At 49.4% G+C, this 21,533-nt stretch overlaps 1 protein-coding gene across 2 annotated transcripts in view; it reads left to right on the top strand.

The window, feature by feature from the left end:
- The first annotated feature begins 16,242 nt into the window (after window positions 1–16,242).
- Window positions 16,243–21,533, top strand: part of SEMA4D (semaphorin 4D) — a 122,306-nt gene continuing 117,015 nt past the window's right edge. For both annotated transcript variants that reach the window (XM_036855190.1, XM_036855188.1), the window contains exon 1: window positions 16,243–16,419. The gene's annotated coding sequence lies outside the window, so the exon portion shown is untranslated. The remainder of the gene's footprint in view (window positions 16,420–21,533) is intronic.

Genomic DNA, 21,533 nt, shown 5'->3' with positions numbered 1-21,533 from the left:
TACCATCTGGTCAGAAACAGGCAGCATTTTAGTGCTGTCAAGGGCAGGAAGACATGTCCACAATTAGACAGTCATCAATGCCAACTCCCGAGGGCTGGCATCTCCACAGAGAAAGTGCATCCATCCTTCTAATCTCCAGAGTTTCAAAATTGTCCATGATGGATGGTGTCTTTGAGGCTAAACCTGTGAGCAAGCTGACAAAGAGAAGCCCCGGTTTGCACAGTCATGCACAGTGACATCCAAAAGCCACCAGTGATTGTGCAGAGATCAGGTTCTTGGGGGTGGGGCTGAGCTGCATGGGGAGCCTGGGGGACATGGGCTCGGAGTGACAGCTCCCTCTGAGGGCCTGGGAGGCAGGTTCTCAGCAGCCAGCCAGCCCTTAGTTTTCTTCCTAAAGATGCTTCAGCCTTCCAGTGACACAGCTAAGGCCCAGGGGAGGGTGTGAGGGGAAGTGTCTGTCTCTCCAAGGGGCTAGACAGGGCTTTACAACAAGTTATTCTTCCATCTGAGATGATTCTCAACCTTGGGAAGATCTGTTGGAGATGCTGTTGGAGAAGCGTTTGATGGCCGAGTCATGGGCGGACATGGGTGAGGATGGGGGAGAATTCTCTCTGGGTCGGATATGCCTTGGGTCCAGGCCAGGTGGGGAAGCTTAGGTGGTTTGCTATGCAGCCAAGCCCTTTCCTTGGGGGCAATCCCCCAACAAGGGGAGGATGGGCTGTGACTACAGCGACGGCCTGCAGCCCATGCCCCGAGGCCGGCAGAGAACACCCCTCAAGGTGGCAGTCCCTGTATGCAGACACTCCTGCCCAGGAGAAGCGTCAGCCTCTCTGGGACCTCCCTCAAACAAGGCGGCAGCCTGCACACAAGACTTCCAGCAAGTCTTGATCAGAACCCTGTACCAGAGCATCTCAGATTCAGCTCCACCCTTCGGCAGGGTTTCCCAGGCTGGCATGGTTCCTCCGTTGGAATTATGAGATCTCCTGTAGCCAAGTGTGTTTGGGAAATGCTGGGAGTATCCCATTAGGCTTTACCCCCCAGAATGGTTGAAACTGGAGCAGCTGACAGCATGAGCACTGGCCAGGGCGGGGCAACGGAAACCGTGTATTGATGTGAAAGTGGTCTGGCCACCCTGGAAAGCATCTGGCAGATTCTTAAGAAAGGAAGCACTCACTTCACCTATGAGCAACAATCCCCTGCCCCCCACCCCCACCCCCCAAGGAATTCAACCAGGATAAATGAAAATACAGGTAGCCTGGGATGAATTCACACTGGAGATGAAATCCCCTGCAGAGCCCACTTTCTTCCTCTCGTTCCACAAGGGAGAGGAAAGATGCTGAAAATGCAAAAGGTTGTAAAGAGATGGTTCCCCACATCTCTGGCCAGCGCTCTCCCTTCTCCTGGTGTTCCTAGGATGCCCATCATCCCAGAGCCTTCTCAGACCTGGATGAAACCTGCTGTCAAAGAGAGAGGTGGTAAGATTCCAGCATACAGGCTCTTAGCCTTGAGGACATGAGCTCCTCACGGTGGGTGGTGGCACCATCCCAGGGAGGAGGCCTTCCCGCCTCCCTAAAGCTCACTCCTGAGAAGCGGGAACCCTCAGTGAGACGCAGGGCCATTCCCTGGGCCCCTGGGCTCAGGCCATCTGGGCAGAATGGCCCCCGGCAGACCCAGTCTTTCTCAGCACTGACGAAAGGAGGACAAGGAAGAATGTTCCAGTGAAGGGAATCTTGCTTCAGGAACCAGAAGGAGCAAGTCACAAGTAGCTGGAGCAGCAAACCCTCTGAAAGGCAGCACCTGGTGGGATTGCCATTCATTCCCTCATTTCACAAACAGCACATGCCTTTGGATATAAAGATGGGGCGGGGCAGGAAGAAAAAAGGGGACCTGATTCCAACTCGGGCTAGCTGCAGTTTCAGACAATTAAATGAAAGCAAGAGTTGGTAACTGTGCAATGAAAATAAACATGTAAAACATCTATGCCCCAAAAGTGTGCTTTTCACAGACCACAGGATGAATCTATTTTCTGCTCTGAAAGAAGAATACATTACTACAGGTTGACATTTATAAAGGGGAACAACACTGCATGTGGTCCCATCATGGGGATCCTCTTGGCTTCCAGGACTATTTGGGGGTGGGGACCAACAGGGACCGCTCTCCAAAGCAGAATGGGCATCCAGGGGTGGGGCAGGTACCTGAGCCCTACATCTCTCCTGGAAAATACATTTAGACTGATTGCTTCCTCCTCTCTGCACTGGATTTGTTCCAGAGCAAACTTTTGCTTCGTTCTGCATCTCTGCAATGAACAGAGATGCTGCCTGCCGCATCCGTACTAAAAATCGTTGTGACTCTGGCCCTCTTGGCCCTAAGTCCATTAACACATCCACAGGGCGGCTTTGCAAACCACTTTACTTAATGAGAAAGGAGAACAGTTTTCTGCCTCATAGGAGTAGCTCCACACTGGAATGAGCCCACTCTCTGCCCATTTCTCATGAAATACATCCAAGAACAGGGATTCTTCCTTCAAATCCAGGTGTGTGGCACTTATAGCCTGTGAAAGGTAATATAAGTACTTCAATGTTCTGTCTGAACTAAGAATATTTGTGGTTGAAGAGGAAAAGGCTACAGATGGGAAGGTTCTTTGTTAAATATTATTGTATTAGAAGGGAAGAATATTTTGAGGGTGTCGGAATTTAATCCTGCTTGAGTCTCACCCACCACTTTCATGTTACTCACTACAGGCATCGGAGGAAATAGCAATTTTTCTGAACTCGACATTATATACCAAGAATCCCAATACAGTATTGTATACCGAAACCCAGTCCGTATTAAGTCTGGCAGAAGCCAATTCATTTCAGAGAGCTCTTGGAATGTGACAGTTTGAACAGATTGGGGTAACAGATGGAAGAAATCACCATCTGATTTTGACATGATGCGGAGAAATAGAATTTGATGAACAATAATTAGAGAAGCCACATACAGCCAGAGAAGACTAGGTTTAAACAGTGAGTTCACTGTAAGCCAGATATGGGGAGGGGGAAGGGTAAGCTGGGACAAAGTGAGAGAGTGGCATGGACATATATACACTACCAAACGTAAAATAGATAGCTAGTGGGAAGCAACCTCATAGCACAGGGAGATCAACTCGGTGCTTTGTGACCACCTAGAGGGGTGGGATAGGGAGGGTGGGAGGGAGGGAGATGCAAGAGGGAGGGGATATGGGAACATATGTATATGTATAGCTGATTCACTTTGTTATAAAGCAAAACTAACACACCATTGTAAAGCAATTATACTCCAATAAAGATGTTAAAAAAAAAAATGAAAAGGCTTAAGCATGGAATGGGGGAGAAACCTCTGAGAGGACAGGGAAATGAATTCTGAAATAGAAAAGAACTATTGCAAAGGCTCACTGTCTTTCTAGAAGACTGTGTGCTAATGTGCAACATTTCACACCTGGTATCTTCTAAGGTTCTCAAAGAATCCCTGAGCTCAACATATTAACTGTTTCTCTAAAGTTTAAAACTCAGCAAAGGATGCACAGTGTGCCTCGGGGTACATAGCTGAAGGGGGTACAGAAGGGGGCGTCACCATATTGGTAGCCTTTTTTGTCCTTCAGGTGGGTATTTGCTGTGTTCTTTTTCAGTGCTTTTTGTATGCTTGAAATATGTCATGGTAAAATTTAAATATTCGACTATGGAGTTCATCCCAGTGCATGGCCCACACATGTGCTCAGTTGAAACAATGCCATTAGTCATTATTAGGTTTGTACTTTTTTTTTGGCCGTGCAGCTTGTGAGAGATCTTAGTTCCCCGACCAGGGATTGATCCCGGGCCCTCAGCAGTGAGACCACAGAGACCTAATCACTGGATTGCCAGGGAATTCCCTAGGTTTGTACATTTAGGTGATTGTCCTGCTAACATAACTGAACTCTTGCAGACTCTCAGGAAAATCCTTTGTTTGGGTGTTTGTGGCTCCAGAATCTGGACGGAGCCCAGAGGAGGAGGAAAGGAGCAAAGATGCACCCAGTGCAGTGTGTAAGCACATGAGTGAGGCGCAACGGGAGGCGATGCTTCTCTAGACTTGTAGGAGCTCGGAGTCAGAGACATCTGAAAGTATGATGGAGGGTTGCAGCTAAATAAACAAAGCCCCAGTTTCACCTGGCAGGCAAATGCCTTGAGTCATTAAGTAGTATTAGGTACATTTAATTTATTTAATTACAAACACATGCGGCATGAGACCATCCATATTATACCTAAAGAGCACATGGAAACCAACAACATAAATACAAGTATCCTTGTACACATGAGTTTAAATTTTCTAGGTGATCAAATTGCTCGGGGGGTGCACATGGGGGAGGGTGTAGGGATCCTGTCAGGAACGCAGAACCACGGGGGTGACGTGTGCCAGGATTTCACCTTTCGCTGTGCAAGCTGAGAGTCCGAGGAAGGCCACTGTCTCAGAAGCCCAGGGAGGGGCAGGCCCTGGGAAGGACAGATGGGTGTGAAGGAGAAGAGTGCAGACAAGCTGGAACCCACATCCCAGTATTGATCCACATCTTGCCCTTTCCGTCTCCAAGATGCCAGACTCAGCAATGTGGGTCATCTCAGAGCAAATCATGCACCCAGCCCAGGGGATGGAGAAGCTGAGGGAGGATCTGGCTGATGCTGGAGCAGCTGCAGGCCTGACCACTCCTCTCCCACCCCATCCCGGCAGCCACGCCAGCATGTGGTTGGCCCTGCCCCCCTTCCCTTCAAGCATACGATGTCTCCATGATTTACTCCCTGCTTCCAAACAGTGTGGCCCACACTAACCCTGCACAATGTGGGGAAGCTTAGCTAAGGGGACTCCATAGCTGTCCATCACGTCACCCTATCCCACAGCCCGCTGGAGCCCAACCTAAGAGCCATGTCCCAGACTCATGCCACACCCACAGCTCTTGACCCACACGATGCTCCCACACACAATTAGCTCCAGGAATCTTTCCCTGTGGCTAAAACAGACCTGCACCTTCAAAGGCAGAGGAAAGCCAAGCCAGCCGCCTAAATCAGTCAGCCCAGTCCTCATTCTTACAGATGAACAGACAACCAAGAATTACTGGGCACCTGGGAAAACCCACAGTAATGAGAGAGAGGAACTGACTGACTGTGGAGAAACCCTGATAACTCAAGAACGGAAGAGAATGTCAGAAATTCTAAGTAGATTCCTCAGACGTTGGAGAAGCTACTGAAATCATAAAAAGGAACAAACTGCTATTGAAATAATTAGGTATTTAGGAGAAGTGTAGTGGTGTCTGCAATTAGAAATGCATGTTTCAAAATGAGACGGATTAATGGCTGGATACCCAGATGAATGGATGTGTGGACACAGAGTGGTCACACGTCAGTGGTGGAATCTGTGGTAGGTATTCATGTGTTCGCCATCCAGTTCTTGAAACTTCTCTGTCTGTTTGGAAGTTTTCATATGAAAGTGTCGGGGAAGAAATGAGCAACCAGGAGCCTGGGAGAAGAGGTAACAACAGTTGAAAGGTGCCAGTAATGTTGGAACCTTGAAAATGGATGGATGAGTAGTGGTACCAACTTAACAGAGAGAGTAGGTCAAGACAGTTTTGGCATAGAACCCAGGAAAGTCTCGGGAATCAGAGACCTCTGAACGTGGAGGTGACCAATAACTGGAGAATTGGGCGAAAATCTAAGAAGAAGTGAGACTCCCACATCCACTCCCCATTCTGTTACCTTCTGTCCTCTGCGATGCCAGGGACAGGGGAAGGCAGGGGCACAGAAGTAGAAATCTACCGTGGGGAACAAGAAAACCCTCTGGCCCTTCTCTGCCCCAGCCTGAGAACGGGCAGCGGGCTTATCCTCACCTTGTCCAGGCAGGAGATCAGAGGGCTCTTTCCCAAGGAAATAAACAGCCAGAGAGAAACGATTTCTTGGCACAGAAAGCCAGGGTCCCAGAGAAGTGAGTGGTGCCCGCCCAAGTACTCTGCAGTGAAGTTCTCAAAGGGCAGTCAGGAATCCCTGGGCTGAAAGAAAGAAAGAAACAAACCAACCCACGTAGGAAAAGGAACTCGGAGGAAATAGAGACAATCAGGTAGCATTCAAAAGGTCCCCCCAAAACTAAAATTAAGACCTTCAGAGAAAAGATGATAGTGTATCCATGAAATAAAAACAAGATACTATAAAAAAAGGAAACTTCAACAGTAAGAACGAGTTCTTGAGAATTAAAATTCACATAGGCAAAATGAAAAAGGTAACAGAAGGGTTTGAAGAAAAAGTGGAGGGAATCTAAAAGTAAAACAAAAGGCAGAAGGATGGATAGTAGAAGGAAGAAGTTAAGAAAATTAGAGAATCAATTCACGAAGATTAATATCTGAATCATAGGAGTTATAGAGAGAGGAGAATCAGAGGAAAGGAAATTAGTTAAGAATTAATTCATAGAGTTTTTCCAGAGGGATAAAACATGAAAAACACCCACATCTAGGCATGTCATGATATTTCAGAGAACCAGGGACAAAGAGCAGATTCCAACCAGTTCCAGAGAGAAACAGGCCACGACAGAGTTCTGAGAATCAAGATGGCCATCACCCATGGCACCAGGAGCTGCCATAGAAGAAAGCAAGGCCTTTCAAATGTCCAGCCTAGAATTCTGCTCTGACCACGCATCTCACTAAGGCCACTGGTGGGTAGGGGCATGCTCCAGCAAAAGGAAGGAGCCAGCTAAGAAAGCAAGATGTGGGCCAACTGAATAGGGGAGCCAATCTGGGGGAGAGGCAGTCTGGACCAGCGACAGGAGGACCCGGGCCTGCTTCATGCCAAGATTGGGACAGACGGCAGCCGGCTCTGAGAAGCACATCTCCGGGAAGAAACGGGGTCACAAGAAATGAGCAGCATCAAACTAATGGAACAGAAAATCTCTGTTATGCTGGAGGCATGTGCTCAGAAGGAAAAAGCATCAAAAATTCTGGGAAAACAAAAGGGGAAAACAGCAAGCTGAGCAGTGGCATGAATTGGAGGAACGAGTAAAGGGCAAGGGCAGGGTCTGCACCTCCTGGCCTCGGGGACATTTCCCTTCGAGGTCAAGCCAGTGGCCCAGGACGACATTTCCCTCCCTGGAATGGTTCTATCCGTCACTCATTCTTCGGGGAATGACAGCTACAGACTTGTGATCACATACATGTTCCTTCTGGTTATTCTGTTTTTTCAATCAACCTATATAGATCCCAATACAGAAAATTCAAAATGTAAAAAATAACCCCATGACAAGTGGATGGGGAAAAGAGAAGGTGGAGTAGTGGGAGGAGTGGGATGGGCATTTATTTCTCATTTCAATCAAATGAAACAGCTTAAAATGAGTGAGAAAAATAAACACTCAAGCCCAGCATTTGACAATAAACAGACAACTGATAGAAGACCTCAAATAGCACACATAGTTTTTAAATTTAGGGGGCAACAAGAGACGTGGGGGTAAGTGGGTGCAAAGTCATCTCTCATCCCAAGAAGCCATTAGCTACCGTCTAACGCTGATGAATCAGGAAACAGAAACATAGCACCTTCTGTTAGAGTTTACGGAGGTAATTAAGAGAATCCAAAAATGGTTTCTCTGCGGCTTGAAATAGGAGGCAGGGTGAGAATTTTCTTTAAAATGTACTTCTATGCGGTTGGATTAAACTGTTTTTACCCTGTCCATGTGTTACTTTGATAGCGGTTTACAATGAGTTTTAAAAGAATGAAGTAGGGCTGTATGTGTGCACATTGAAGGGTGTCCATGAGTGAATTGCAGAATGAAATTTAATTGTACAGTCCTATTTACAAATAAATAACAGAAAGCAAGAGAGAGAAATTCATACCAGACCTTTTAAAAGAATATGTGCATATTTACATGTTTGTTTGAGGGGGAAAAAGGCCTGGAAGAGAAAGCACCAAAGTGCTAAAATGATTGTGCTACAAAATGGGGGGAAAAGGAGGGCTATCATCTCTTATTTTGTTTACTTCTATTTAATTTGACTCCTTTTGAGATGTTTGCATAATAACTTTAAAGCATAAATAGATGCAGTTCTACACCGTAGAGGGCTTTCTGTTGAAACTAGGTTTCACTAGCATCTCCTTCTAAATGTCTCATTTACTCTTGCATTTTGCCTCAATAATAGAGAATTTCGCCTTGATTTTGGTTAAAACTCAATCTTTGCAAACATACTCTCTTTCAAGATGATTTTGGTTCTGTCAAATAAAACACCACCGAGCACTTTGCAAGCAGGCATGAAATGCTGGCGTTGGGGAGGGCTGTCCTGTCTCTGGAGGGGAGCGTGTGGACAGCCAGATGGTGGGGGCCAGGACGGTGGAGGGTTTGATGGTCTCAAAATGCTTAGACAACGGCCTGATTTGAAAACAGTTTTTATGTCTGTAATAAAAATGAAAATTCTTTTGATTTCTGCTAGCAATTCCAGAGCTCTTAGAGAAGGATCTTTCAGTTCAGCTTCTTCATATAATCTTTCAAAACTGGATCATAACGGGTAGGTTATTGTCATTTGTGGGCATGTGGTGTTTTCATTCAGAGTGGACTATTTCCTCTATCCTGCTGGGGACATAAACAACACAGTATGCTCAGCATTCAGTGAGTGCCTCCAACAGATATGATGAAAGTAAATCTTGGAGCTGCTGTGAGAGGAATGCTGTCAATCTCCAGAAGGCCTAAGTAAACAGTCGTAGACAGAGAAACCACGGGGATAGATCAATGGCAATGAAATCCTCGACTTTTCTCTTTGTAGACTAATTCTTTGTACCTTCTAAATCCCTGATTAATCAGAGGGGAGTCTGGATCACAGAGTTCCCTGTCCCCAGGGTAGTCAAGGTGGGCATGAAATTGAGGGGCCGCCTGCAGTTCTCAGGGCAGGCGGCTTACCCATCATGTGGTCTGAGCAGTGCCTGGTTTTGCACAAAACCTTCTGACACATCTGTGTGTAGAGAGGCACCACCAGGAAGTCCCAACACCAGGGTCCAAATCCTGCCTTAGAAGGACATAACCAGTGAAGAATGAACGAAACCGACCTGACCCGGTTTCCTGTCTGACAAATGAGGCCAGCATACCCTGCCTGCATGTTTGTACTGGGAAGCCCGAGCCCTCGGGTGTCAGGAACACAACTCCGTCTGCCGGTGCCTCTGCCCATCAGGAATGCTCCAGTGGAGGTGGGACGCTTGCCCAACCCTCTAGCGAGAGCTGAGTGCACCACCATATTTAACTACATAACACTTTTCTTCCTTTTCCACATTTTGTATTTTTGATTGAAGTATAACTTATGAACATAAAAGTACAGAAGTCCTCAGCGCAGAACTCAATGAATTTCGGCATATGTATATACTCAGCTGACCACCACCCAGGTCCAGATAGTGAATGTTTCCACCCCCTGTGGTATACAGACAGAACATATGGTGTGGGCTTTTTTGGGTCTGAGTTCTGTCACTCAGAACTATATCGAAGAACCATGTCTTCATCCATTTCGTTGCGTGGAGTTCCTTCCTTTTTCACTGCTGAGTAGTATTTCATTGTGGGAGTATACCAGGATTCCTTTGTCTTTCTACTGTTGATGTTCACTCGGATCATTTCTAATTTGGAATTATAACAATAGAGCTGCTATGAGCATTTTTGCACGTGTGTTTTGGTGAACAAATCCATTTAATTTTGTTGGGATTATACCCAGGAGAGGAATTGCTAGGTTACAGAGCATATGTACGTTTAGCTTTTAGTCGCCCTGTGGAATATTTTTCCAAAGCAGCTATTTCATTTTACACCCCCACTAGCAATGCATGAGCGTTCCAGTTGCTCCACATCCTCACCAACGCTTGGCATTCTTGATTCTAGATATTCTAGTGGTTGAGTAGTGTTCCACTTACATTTTTTTATGGCACTAATTACACTAGAGTGTGTACAGCAGTTTCTAATTGTCCACCCATATCTAGTTCCCCTTCCTTAATGTAGTAGACTTTCAGCTGGGCACACAGTCACTCAGTTAGCAACTACACGTCTAAACCTTCCTTGAAGCTACACGTGGTCCCAGGACTGAGTTCTGGTCAATGGTGTGGACAGGGGTGATCCTTGCTGCTTCCTGGACTATTGAATTGCATGAGCATGCCCTTTCTCCCTCCAGTTGGATGGGATGGCAAAGCTGCCTACAGTCATGGTCTGGTCCTCTACCTCTGGCAATGTTACGTAAGAAGTAAATAACTCCTATCTTGGGGAAACCACTGTGTTTTATGTCTCTTTATTGCAGCAGGAAACGCTGTCCCCAGAAGAATGCTCTGTGATGACTCAGTTACCCTCTGACTCTAATACAGCTGGACGGTGTTTTTGTCTTCTCAGCAGCATCTGTCCACCAGGGTGCTGCTCCTCACCCAGCCCTGAGGTTCTGTGAGATTATTAACCACACCCCAGCAAGGACGTAGGCGGGTGGCTCAGGTCTGACCGCTGGTGGTTCTCCAGCCCTGTCCAGGGTTATAAGTTCATGCGATGGGCAGGAGACCCAACAAAGCCAACCAAAGTCCTTCCATGGGACGCGTAGTCTGGTGAGAAAGAATCTTTGTCATCATTTTGCACTGAGGCTGCCAGTGGCCTTGTGGCAAGAGAGTGAAACCAACACCCAAGCAGAACCAGAGTCAATCAGAGAGAAGAAGGAAAGGAGTCGGTGAAAGGACGAAGGCCACCAATGGTATCTCAGCCCCTGGATCTAGCTGTACCTGCAGTACCTTTAAATGTAAGTGAGCCTAGAGTTTGAGCTGAACTTGTGTCACTTGCAACCAAGAGTTCTGTCTCCTTCATTAATGCAATAAACATGTTTGAGGGCAATTTTATACAAGCATTGTGCTAGATGCGGGGGATCCAAAATTCCTTCCCTTTAAAATGGTAATTCTTAATCTGGATAGACTTTGGAGGGCCCATATGGATGGAATCCACGGGAAAAAAAGAACTACGTTGCCTCCCCACCCCACTAATCTCTAACTGACATTAAGAAATTTAATTCAAATATCAATGCAGGCAACAGAATGCAGTCATGTTAGCCAAATGTGCAACCTGCCCCCAGCAGAAATCACAGATATTTTCACATCACTTCTCAAAATACTGGGCAGCTTTGTCACGACTTCAGAATTACTAGTTATCAGGCTTGCTGCTGGAGCATGTTCCTCAGTGTGTAAATAACGAAGCAAATGGATCACATTTCGAGATATTTTGATAACCGGATTTCAGTATAATAGGTTTCCGTTCTAATCCTGTATTTTACTTTATGCATTTCAAAGCATATTCCGAAAAGAGGTCAAGAGTTCACTAAGCTCTAGGAGCTCAAAATGAAGACCAGACTAAAAGAGAAACACAGCAAGAAACAATTGTAGCAAAGCCTAGTGCAGGCGGTGATTGAGAGCCATGTAAGGTGACATCACAGCAGGAGGGGAGGCTCTGCTCTGCCCAGGGTGTGGGTGGGAGGGTGGGGTTGGAGAAATGATGCTCCAGCTGTAAGGCCTGATGGGCCTCTGCCAGAGGCCGCATGTCACAGGGAAGTGCTGTGGCTCGAGCAGCTGGTGGCGTAGGTGGCCCTTGGGGGTCGGGAAGGCGTTGCTGCTGCAGGTCAGTTGAGGACACCAGCTCTGGTTAAAGTTAATGGTCAGCCAGGGCAGCAGGCCAGCATCCTGTTCTGCGTCCCCGATTTCCACTCTCCCTTCTTCCAACTGGGGTAGCGCTCAGCAGCTTTCACCAACCCTGCTCTCAGGAATATTTACACTCCATGAATACGACAAAGGAAGCCTTGATAAACCATGCTTTTCATTTAGCAACAGGGAAAGTGCTGGGGAAGAGTGTGCATGAGGCCTAGATTACACCCCTTAACCAGAGCGAGTTAGTACTTAGTGATCTGACAGCTAAAATACTGCTCGAGGCACACAGAACAATGAGGACAGCTCCAAGGCCTTCATTTATATGCTGCTGCTGGAACGCAGCTTTCAAGAGATGAGTGCTCCATGTTCCGTGGGGGTCCCAGGACAGCAATGGCACAGGAGGGTACTGGGGGCCCCGACCATTCCCTCTCCAGCTGAAGAAGGTGCTCTGATAATGAGGTGCCCAGTGGAGACCCGTGAGGACCCTTCATCTTAGGGAGGCTGCCAGGAAATGGGCCTTCTCTGGAGTGGGGGAAGGAGCAGTGAGGGGTGGGGTGACAGTTATGCCATCAGCTGCCACAGCATGCTAACAGCAGAGGAGGTCTGGTCCCATGCATCCCAGGAGCACTTTTCGGTCACATTCAAAGGGTGGGAATGTAAGTTGGTGCAGCCATTATGGAAAACAGTATGGAGGGTCCTCAGAAAACTAAAAATAGAGTTACCGTATGATCCAGCAATCCCACTGCTGGGCATTTACCCAGACGAAACTCTAATTCAAAAAGATACGCATACCCCTATGTTCATAGCAGCACTATTTACAATAGCCAAGACATGGAAACAACCTAAATATCCATCGACAGATGAACGGATAAAGACGATGTGGTACATATATACAATGGGACACTACTCAGCCATAAAAAAGAACGAAATAATGCCATTTGCAGCAACATGGATGCAACTAGAGGTTATCATACTAAGTGAAGTAAGTCAGAACGAGAAAGACAAATACCGTATGATATCACTTATATGTGGAATCTAAAATATGGCACAAATGAACCTGTCTCCGAAACAGAAACAAACTCATAGACATAGAGAACAGACTTGTGGTTGCCAAGGGGCAGGAGGTTGGGGGGGGATGGAGTGGGAAGTTGGGGTTAGCAGATGTAAGCTCTTATATATAGGATGGATAAACAACAAGGTCCTACTGTATAGCACAGGGAAATATATTCAGTATCCTATGATAAACCATAATGGAAAAGAATATAAAAAAGAATGTATATATATATGTATATATGTATAACTGAATCACTTTGCTGTACAGCAGAAATTAACACTACATTGTAAATCAACTATACCTCAATAAAAAAAAATAGTTCAGATATGTGAGGGGATAAAAGGACATAAAAGTTTAAGAGAGATTACTCCTTGGCGGTAAAACTGAAAAAGTAAATAAATAAATAAATTTTGGTGTTAAAGAAAACAAAACAAAAGACATTTCCCTGGGTCTGGAAGCAAGTGGGCAGAGGTTCCCCAGACTTCATCTCAGCCCCCAGGGCCCGTTTCTCTGGGGGCCACAGCCCTTTGCTTTGCCAGCCCACGTGCTAAGCCCTTGTTCACAGGCTTGGGCTCTGGGGCTGTGTACCCTTGGTTGCAGGTGAAACGCATAGGGCCAGCTCTTCTAGAAAACATTTCCTCCTTTGCTCAAATACTCCCCGTGTTGGCAGTCTTTAAAACTGCTCCCAGCCAACCACACACAAGTTCCAGTGCGCACGGAGGAGCAGAGGTGGAGAAATGGGTGTTTCTCATGTCCCTTGGGCCATGGTGGAAGCCCAGTGTAGTGGTGCCGTCTAAACTGACACAGTTTCTAATTTTTTTATTTTTTTTATTTTTAAACTGACACAGAGTTTCTTTTCATGTGGGATTTAAATATCATCTAGGCAGTCACTGTGCTCATCCACACAGAGATGCATCAACGTTCTGACAGGAAATGTAGAGAGACTTCACAAAACGTGACCTAAGTATCCAAACATTTGGCATTTCTGGGGAAGCTGGAAGACAAATTGGTGGAAAGGATGTCTTTGATGTGTTTCAGTTTACTATTGGAGGCGGGCAGGGAGTGGGTCAAAAGTGACACAAGATTACCATCCCTGTGCACAGGGCTCCTTTGGTTATTCTTCTGAAGGAGTTTAAAATGTCCCATAATAGAATGTAAAACATCAACAAGAACGAAAAGACAAACTGGGTCAGTTTGTGTGATCCGGATGAGTCCCTCCCAGGTGCTGGGTGGTGGGAAAGTGCTGTCATCTCATTGAATCCACCCCTATCTCCTTTATACAAATGAGGAAACAGGCCAAGAGAGGTTTATTTTGATTGTCGAAGGTGCTGAAGCCGGAAGCACGGGCTCTGGGTCAGGCGTGCTCAGTCAGTCTCTTCTTTGCCTGGCCACCCTTTGCGTTGTCTGCAGAGGGAGCAGGCAGGGGTGCAGTTGCCTTATCAAAGACAGCGTGGCACGGTCTAACAGCTGAGAGAGGTTCCAGGGGTCAGCTCTCCTGCAGGCCCCCTCCAGCAGCTTACCGTGGTGGTCCCAGAACCTGTCTAGACGCTGGCCCTGTAGGACGTGCTCCTCTGGCAGGCAGATCTGCCAGGAAGCACTCACAAGTGGGAGGAAATTGACTCTCTAATCTAATTTCCACCCATCTGTCCTCATTCTGCCCTTCATAACCCCACAGGGTAATCCTTCTTCCCGGACAGCTTTGCAAATATTTGGATTCCACCATCTTCTGCTCCACACGTGGATCTTCCAGACTGAAGGCTCCCCATGTGTCAACTAATTCCATCCATATTACCAACAACTCCTACGGCCTGCTGGTGGCCGTCCTTAGACTCCAAGCAAGGGCACCGTGTTCTGGATGAGTCGGACTAGTGAAGAACACAGGAGAGTACTGCCCCAGCTCTGCAACACTGGCTTTTACCGATCCAAAGAACGGGTCCCTTCTTGGGGCCTAGGATGCCGTTAAAACAGCCCTGCCCTAATCTCTTCCCATCAAGTTTTAATCCAAATTAGATGGCGAACACAGATTCACAGACTTCTCCCACTGGAAGACAGCTTGGAAGGGACATCTCCCCCATGTCTTTCTCATAACAGTAGCCAACGATGAATGTGGGCCACATGGTCCTGGGGGCTTTACCCAAGATTCTCTCCTCCGTGCTCAGCAACCCTTGGAGAGATCCTCACCTTGGGAAGGGCGGGACAGGGTTCACAAGGTCACCCTGGAAGCATCAGAGCCAAGACTCAAACCGGAGTCTATCAGATTCCAGATTCCAGGTCATGATCTCTACCTACAGAGGGTGAGGGGGTGAGCTCCTGGCAACCCCTACCTGCACCCTTGGCACTAGCTTCACCATCTTAGTTTTGCTGGCCCCGCTTCGGTGTACTGGCCCTAAGGCCTGCCTCTTGGACTGTCAGCATGGAAAGGCAACTGGCCCCTGAAGGGAGTGAGGCTCTCGGGCCTATTACTGATCATTTAGGAATGGCTTCATTTTAAAACACTCACCCTGGCTCTCAGTGGCTTCTGGGCATCAGGAAAGCAGCCTCAGGTGCCCTGGGAGTGTGCCTGCAGCCTGGAGATCTACGGCCAGGCCTCGCGACAGACCTCCCTGACTCCTACACATGGGGAAATCCTGGCTCGTTCATTGGGAACTGTACCCCTTTCACTGGACAGCATCCCTCAGCAGGCCTACTGGCCAGGCCAGACACCTTCCAGGCCTGTCACTTCTTTCTCCAGGGCAGAAAGGTTTGGAGCAGTCTTCGGAGGGTACCTAGGTCCTCAAACCTGTGGGTTAGTATAAATGTGTGTCACCAGGGGTGTAGCAAATGGTGAACACAAAACAAACAGTTGGCATGGGGGCAGACAGAAGGGCTGCAGCAAATCCTAGATTGGTACCAGCCTGCTTTACCCTGGAAAAATAGCAGGAGGTTTGGTTTGGAATATTCTTATACAAATCAGATTTGCTTGGAAGCAAAGGAGCAAGTGTCTTGGGAGCCCACATGCTTTGTTCACACAGTGTGCAGGTCAGGTCCCCAACACAGCTGCACCAGGGCCTGGGGGTTCAAGAAATCCTGGAGATTTGGGGGAGCCTGGAAAGGGTGGGGTCAGGTCAGGCTCCCAGATGGGGCAAGCTGCTCCATTAGCAGGTGGTGAGGAGCGGGTAACTGGGCACTTCATCAGAACCTGTGTTGGACCCAGCGGAGAACTGGCCAGGGCAGGGGCTAGCCTCTGGGAGCCTGGGGGGTAGGAGACGAAGGTGGGAGGTGGTGAGGGAAGAGGACAGAGGGAAAGTGTGGAGGTGGGAGGGAGGTGAGGTGGGAGGTGGTAGGGGCCAGCGGGGGAGGTGGGCGGGGAGGAGTAGAGGAAGGTGAAGAAAGGGGCGGGAAAAGGGGAGGGACGGAGAGGGTAGGGGAGAGAGGAAGAGGGCGGGGAGCCGGGCGGGGAGTAGGAGGAGGCAGGGGAGAGGGGGAGGGACGAGAGAGGAGGCGGGAAGGGGAGGAGGGGAGCAGAGGAGGGGCCTGCGCACCGCCCCGTGCCCTCCCTCCCGCGCCGGCCTCCGCGCCCTCGCGCGCCGCAGCATCCCCGCGCCGCCTGGCCGCGCCGCCGCTCCGCTCCGGGCCTGAGAGCCGGCCGCCGTCGCCGCCGTCGCCGTAGCCGTAGCCGCCATTCCTACGCCCGCGCTCTCTGGGCCGGGCACCGCTGGTCCGCGCGGCCAGGACGCACCGCGCCAGGTAAGGGCCGGCGAGCAGAGGGAGGGCGCGGGCCGGGCAGGTGCGTGGGGGCGGCGAGACCCTCCCCGGGCTGGTCCCCGGAGCCCTCCCGGAGCTCCCGCCCCGAAGCCCCGTGACTCCTTCCCGGACCCCCTACCCTCACGGAGTCCCGTTCCCGGAGCTCCCTGACTCCTCCCCGGACCCCTACCGGAGTCTCCTCCCTGGACCCCCAGGACCCCTCCCCTCCTCGGCTCACTCCCTGCCCCGGCGCGCAGGTGGCTCGGCGGCGCTGGGGCGGCGCTGGGGGCTCGGGGCGCGTGGCCAACCCTGCCCAGGGGCGGGGGCGGCGCGTTCGGCCAGGCCCGCCGCTCCTGTCCACCCGGCCCCCGCCCCACTCCGGCCGTTCGGGCCTGGCCAGGCCCCGGGGCTTCTATTTCTGTCTCTGAGGCCGCGGATCCTGGGCGCTGGACCCGGAGCCGCGCACTCAGACAGGTGGGGCAGGTCGGGGCCCTGGTGATGAATGCTGCAGGCCTCGGCTTCCTTTAGGGTTTTGGCTGCGTGATTCTAGAACAGCCAAGGAGAATCAGCAGCCTTAGCTCAGGGCTGCACCTGTTGCAGCCGCTTGGTGAGCTGCAGGAGGCTGAATCCACTGGGGTTTTGCCAATGCAAACATGGAAAGGAGAGTTGGGTCGTGGTGATCCTCTTCGTTTATTTGATTTAGTATTGGAGGCGGGGTGCATGGGAGTCTGGAGGTGAGCAGTTCACCGAAAATGAGGCCTAGGCCTCATTGTCAAGGGCAGGGACCTGCTTTCTGGAGCGTTTGCCATGCGAAGTTGTTCTGCTTTTGATTTGAAAACCTCCCCTTATGTTAAGCACATCCAGGACTTGGGGACTGTGGCCAAGTGCCTGGCTCCCCTGTTCTGAGTCTATTCAAATCCAGTAGGCGCCACCGAGCGGAAGTTTCCTTTCCAAGGGGTAAAGTGACATCCGTGACCTGTCACCTCATATCTGCCCCAGGCCTGGGGCCTGCCTTCTGGCTGCCTGGGGGCCGTTATTTGGGAATGTTTACTGTGTCCCAGAAACAGACTGCCTCGGCCAGTGCTGAGGCCAGGATTCTGGTAGAGATAATGCCCCGATTGTCACTTGAACCGTTGGTGTCTGTGCATAACGTCTGCAAGAATAAAGAAGAATAAAGCAGGCCTGCTCTGAGTACTCCAGGCACCAGGTCCTACCAGGGATAAAACCTACAGGAATGAAGGAATGGTGAGGGACACGCTGGGGCATTTCTGTGGACAAGGACTGTCCCCCCCAAGAGGCTGGACCTTCAGACTGAACAAAAAAGTGTTTGTAGTACAGCCAGCAGGTAAACCAAATAAAGAAATAAAAACTAATTGCTGGCACTGAGAGGCAGCCCTGCCCAGGTCCACTCTTGCACCGTGTTTCAGGACCCCGAGCTGGCATGGGAACTGGCTCCCTGTGATGGTTGGAAAATGCAACCTTTCAGAGACCCCTCCACTGGTAACCGGGGTGCTCTGGCAGGCTTGCTCAGGGTCCCGGCAGATGGTACATCCACCCCGGCTCAGGAGTAGGGGGCAACGCCACACCACACAGCTGTCCAGTGGGTCTGGGGGCAGGGAGATGACCTTAGTGACATCATTCACTCGTGATCTGTTCCCTGTGGGTCATCCAAGGCGGGTTTCATCTCAAGTGCCTTCCCCACACCAGGCAGGGATGTCTAGGCCAGTGCTTGGGAGTGCACACTAATGGCTGGCTCCGAGTGAAGGGGGGAGGACCATCCGCTGGTGCCAGCACATAGCAAAATCAATAATGTGTTGCAGAGATCAATGGTTTTCTTGCTGGTCCTCTGTGCTTCTAGAGGGAACCTGCCTCTCCCACACTGAGCATGGACAGGCCCAGGCTTCCCGCCCCTCCCTCTGGGTTCCGTTTCTGGTGGGGGGAGGGGGGGTTCGGCCTGGATGGTGGCCAGGAGCCTCTTCCTAACCCCTTGTTCTGTGTGATGAGCCTGGGGCCAGAGCTCTTGGGTTGGCAGTTTGGACCCATGTTCCCTCCCCACCACCAGGAGTCCCCAGTGTCCCTGGGTTAGGCCCCTGCTGCTGTGTAAATGAATTGGCTTTCTGATTGTTCCATAATTTACAGCAGCCTTCCCCTCATGCTAAGAGTTTGTTTGATCAGAAGAACTCCTGGGAAGGTGATGTGGCAGGTAGTGGCTCCCAGTGCCCCCAGTCCCCCATCCCCAGGCTCTTCTGAGAGTGATAGCAGTGGCCACTTAACTGTCCAGGCCTGCAGGGCGCTGTGGGGTGAAGCTGGCCATGTAAAGATACACAAACGAACTTGCCGTCAGTTGACTGTTGAGGGTGGTTGCTGGAAGAAAGACTACCGTCCTTCCTGGGGCTTGGCAGGTGCAGCCTCCCCAGCGCCACCCGTGCCACTGGGGCCCGTGGCCACTTGGGGATGTCTCGGGGCGTCACCCGAGAGCAGGCCGGTCGGGCAGGCTCCCTCTGCACTGGAGACTCAGCACAACTCATGGCCATTTCAGCCTGCCTGCTGTCAAGAGGTGATGTGGGGAAGTGGAGATTTATTAAGAGGAAATATCTGTTGATTCAGTCAAGTGGAGACAGCGTGTAAGTGGGCCTCACCTGGAGCTGGGGGTGGCGTTTTTCGGTACGTCAACTAAGGTGATCTTTGGGATAGGCAAATTGGCTCATCCCAATTCCTTGGAGTGGCTCACTTTCCAGCTGCCTGACCCTTCCCGAGTGCATGAACGTTTACCTGGCAGGGTAGTACCTGGGCCAGGCATCACAGCAGCCCAGGTGTCGTTCCCCCATAACTGCCTTCCAGCGTGCCCTTGTGATCCTCCAGTGGGACAGGGTCCCTTATTTGCTGTGAAAGTCTCAAGATGCTGTCTATGAAAGTAGAGACTGCACCCCCACCCCCACCCCCTGCCCCGGTCGTTTCTGCATAGCAGCCGGGATTGCAGACTGAACAAAATGCAGTCAACCTGCGTTTGACCCAAGAATCACTCCTTTCAAAAATTATGGTATTTATGAGACAGTTGGACATTTGTTGAGTGAATGATGATTTTGAAGGATAATTATATTCCTTAGTAACAGCATTGAGGTTACGTTGAAGCAATCTTTAGCCTTTAGTGATAGATACTGGAGTTATTTGCAGAGGAAATGATACAGCATTTGAGATCTGTTTCAGATTAGCACGGGTGGGGGTGGGGTGGGGTGGTGGAGAGGCAGGATTGTCCATGGTTGGATGGTTGTTGGCTCTGGGTGACCATACCTGAGAGTTCGTTATTCTGTTCAGGCCACTTCTGTGTATTTTTGAAATTCTTTATCATAAAAAAGTTAATAATCTAAGAATCCTATTTCCGCCCCCGCCCCCCCAGAATGCCATAGGATCCTTCACTTCATGAAATAGTTGAGGTTTACTTTAAAAGAAGTGCCTATGTATTAAGTGAAAACACTGCTCCTTAGTGTAGACTGTATGGAATGATCCCTTTTATGCATGTGTAGGTAATAAGGTGTAGAAGCATCTGGAAGGACAGACGCTGTGTACTGAACAGATGATGATGGAGTGCCACTGTGGATGAGTGGGGCAGGCACTGCTCCAGGCTCTCAGGACATAGCTCCAAGCAAGAGTGACGGTCCGGCTAGCAGCAGGGGTGGGAGGGAAGGATGTGTGTGTGCATGCGAGTGTGTGTGCTTGTGTGCTGAGGGAGGGTTGAGAAGGGGGAGGGTGGGAGGAGCAAGGGGAACCTATCCTTTCAACCCCATGTACTTCTGTGTGGTTTGTTTCTTTTACAGTGGGATTATTTTTGTAATGATAAAATGTATTTTTAAGAAGGGGTCTCCATTAGGAAATAGAATAGCCTATTTTAGGGCTTCCCTGGTGGCGCAGTGGTTGAGAATCTGCCTGCCAATGCAGCGGACACGGGTTCAAGCCCTGGTCTGGGAAGATCCCACATGCCGCGGAGCAAATGGGCCCGTGAGCCACAGCTACTGAGCCTGCGCGTCTGGAACCTGTGCTCCGCAACAAGAGAGGCCGTGATAGTGAGAGGCCCATGCACCGTGATGAAGAGTGGCCCCCGCTTGCCGCAACTAGAGAAAGCCCTCGCACAGAAACGAAGACCCAACACAGCCATAAATAAATAAATAAACCCAAAGTTTTAAAATAGCATCATTTAAATTCAGTATAAAAAAAAAAAAGAATAGCCTATTTTAAATATTAAATTTCTGAATCTAAATTCTAAATGGATTTGACTGGTAGGAATTCATGTTCCTACACAACTTAATAACGGATGATGTGGCTTAAATGAGGCATTCAATGAATCGATAGTCACTGATGCTCTGAGTATGTGATCTGTGGGCCATGAAAAAGAGACATTGATACACTGACCTCGGCAATAGCGGAGACAAGACCCAAACCCTGAAAATTAAACAGCAGCATCATCTCTCAATGGGGGCAGTAAGCTGAGGGACCCTCCTGGGCCTGGGCCGTGGGATGGGGAAGGCCCGCAGCTCAGACCCACCATAGTCCTGTTTTAAGTGGAGAACCACATTCCCTTCCATGGGACTTGGCCCAGAAACAAAAGCAAAGATGGTCCAGGGCCTTCGTGGGTGGATTTCCACTGCTAGTTGGATGACCTGCTACTGTGGGGCTGTTCCACACATTTTTAGCAGTTGCTGTTTTTTCATTTAGTAGAAGGTATGTTAAGTCACTTTAATCTATACCAACAAAAAAGCATAAAAATCCTATATCCACAAAGTAAAAAAGTACAAGTTTTCTGGGATCCTAAGTTTTCTTTTTTTTTTTTCTATTTTCCTGTCCTATTGCAAGAAATTTGAGTTGCTTAAGCACCAGAATATAATCTGCTTTGATCTAGCATTTGGGTGTTGTTTGGCTCTGACGCGTGTTTTGATTTTGTTTGCAAGGACACTATGTTCCCGGGGGCCTGCCCTGAATAAGGGCCTCAGCTGGACCCCACTTTGTTCTCACCGTGTGTTTGGGAGTTTTGTTTGTCGTTGTTGTTTACTAGTATTTTCCGTGGCTGTAGGAGGGCACAGCCAGGCCTGAAGCAGAGTGGCTCTGCTCTGAGCCTGGGGTCT

This window comes from Balaenoptera musculus, chromosome 6, assembly GCF_009873245.2.
Source record: "Balaenoptera musculus isolate JJ_BM4_2016_0621 chromosome 6, mBalMus1.pri.v3, whole genome shotgun sequence".
NCBI classification, from domain to species: Eukaryota; Metazoa; Chordata; class Mammalia; order Artiodactyla; family Balaenopteridae; genus Balaenoptera; species Balaenoptera musculus.
This window is presented reverse-complemented; position numbering and strand designations above follow the sequence as displayed.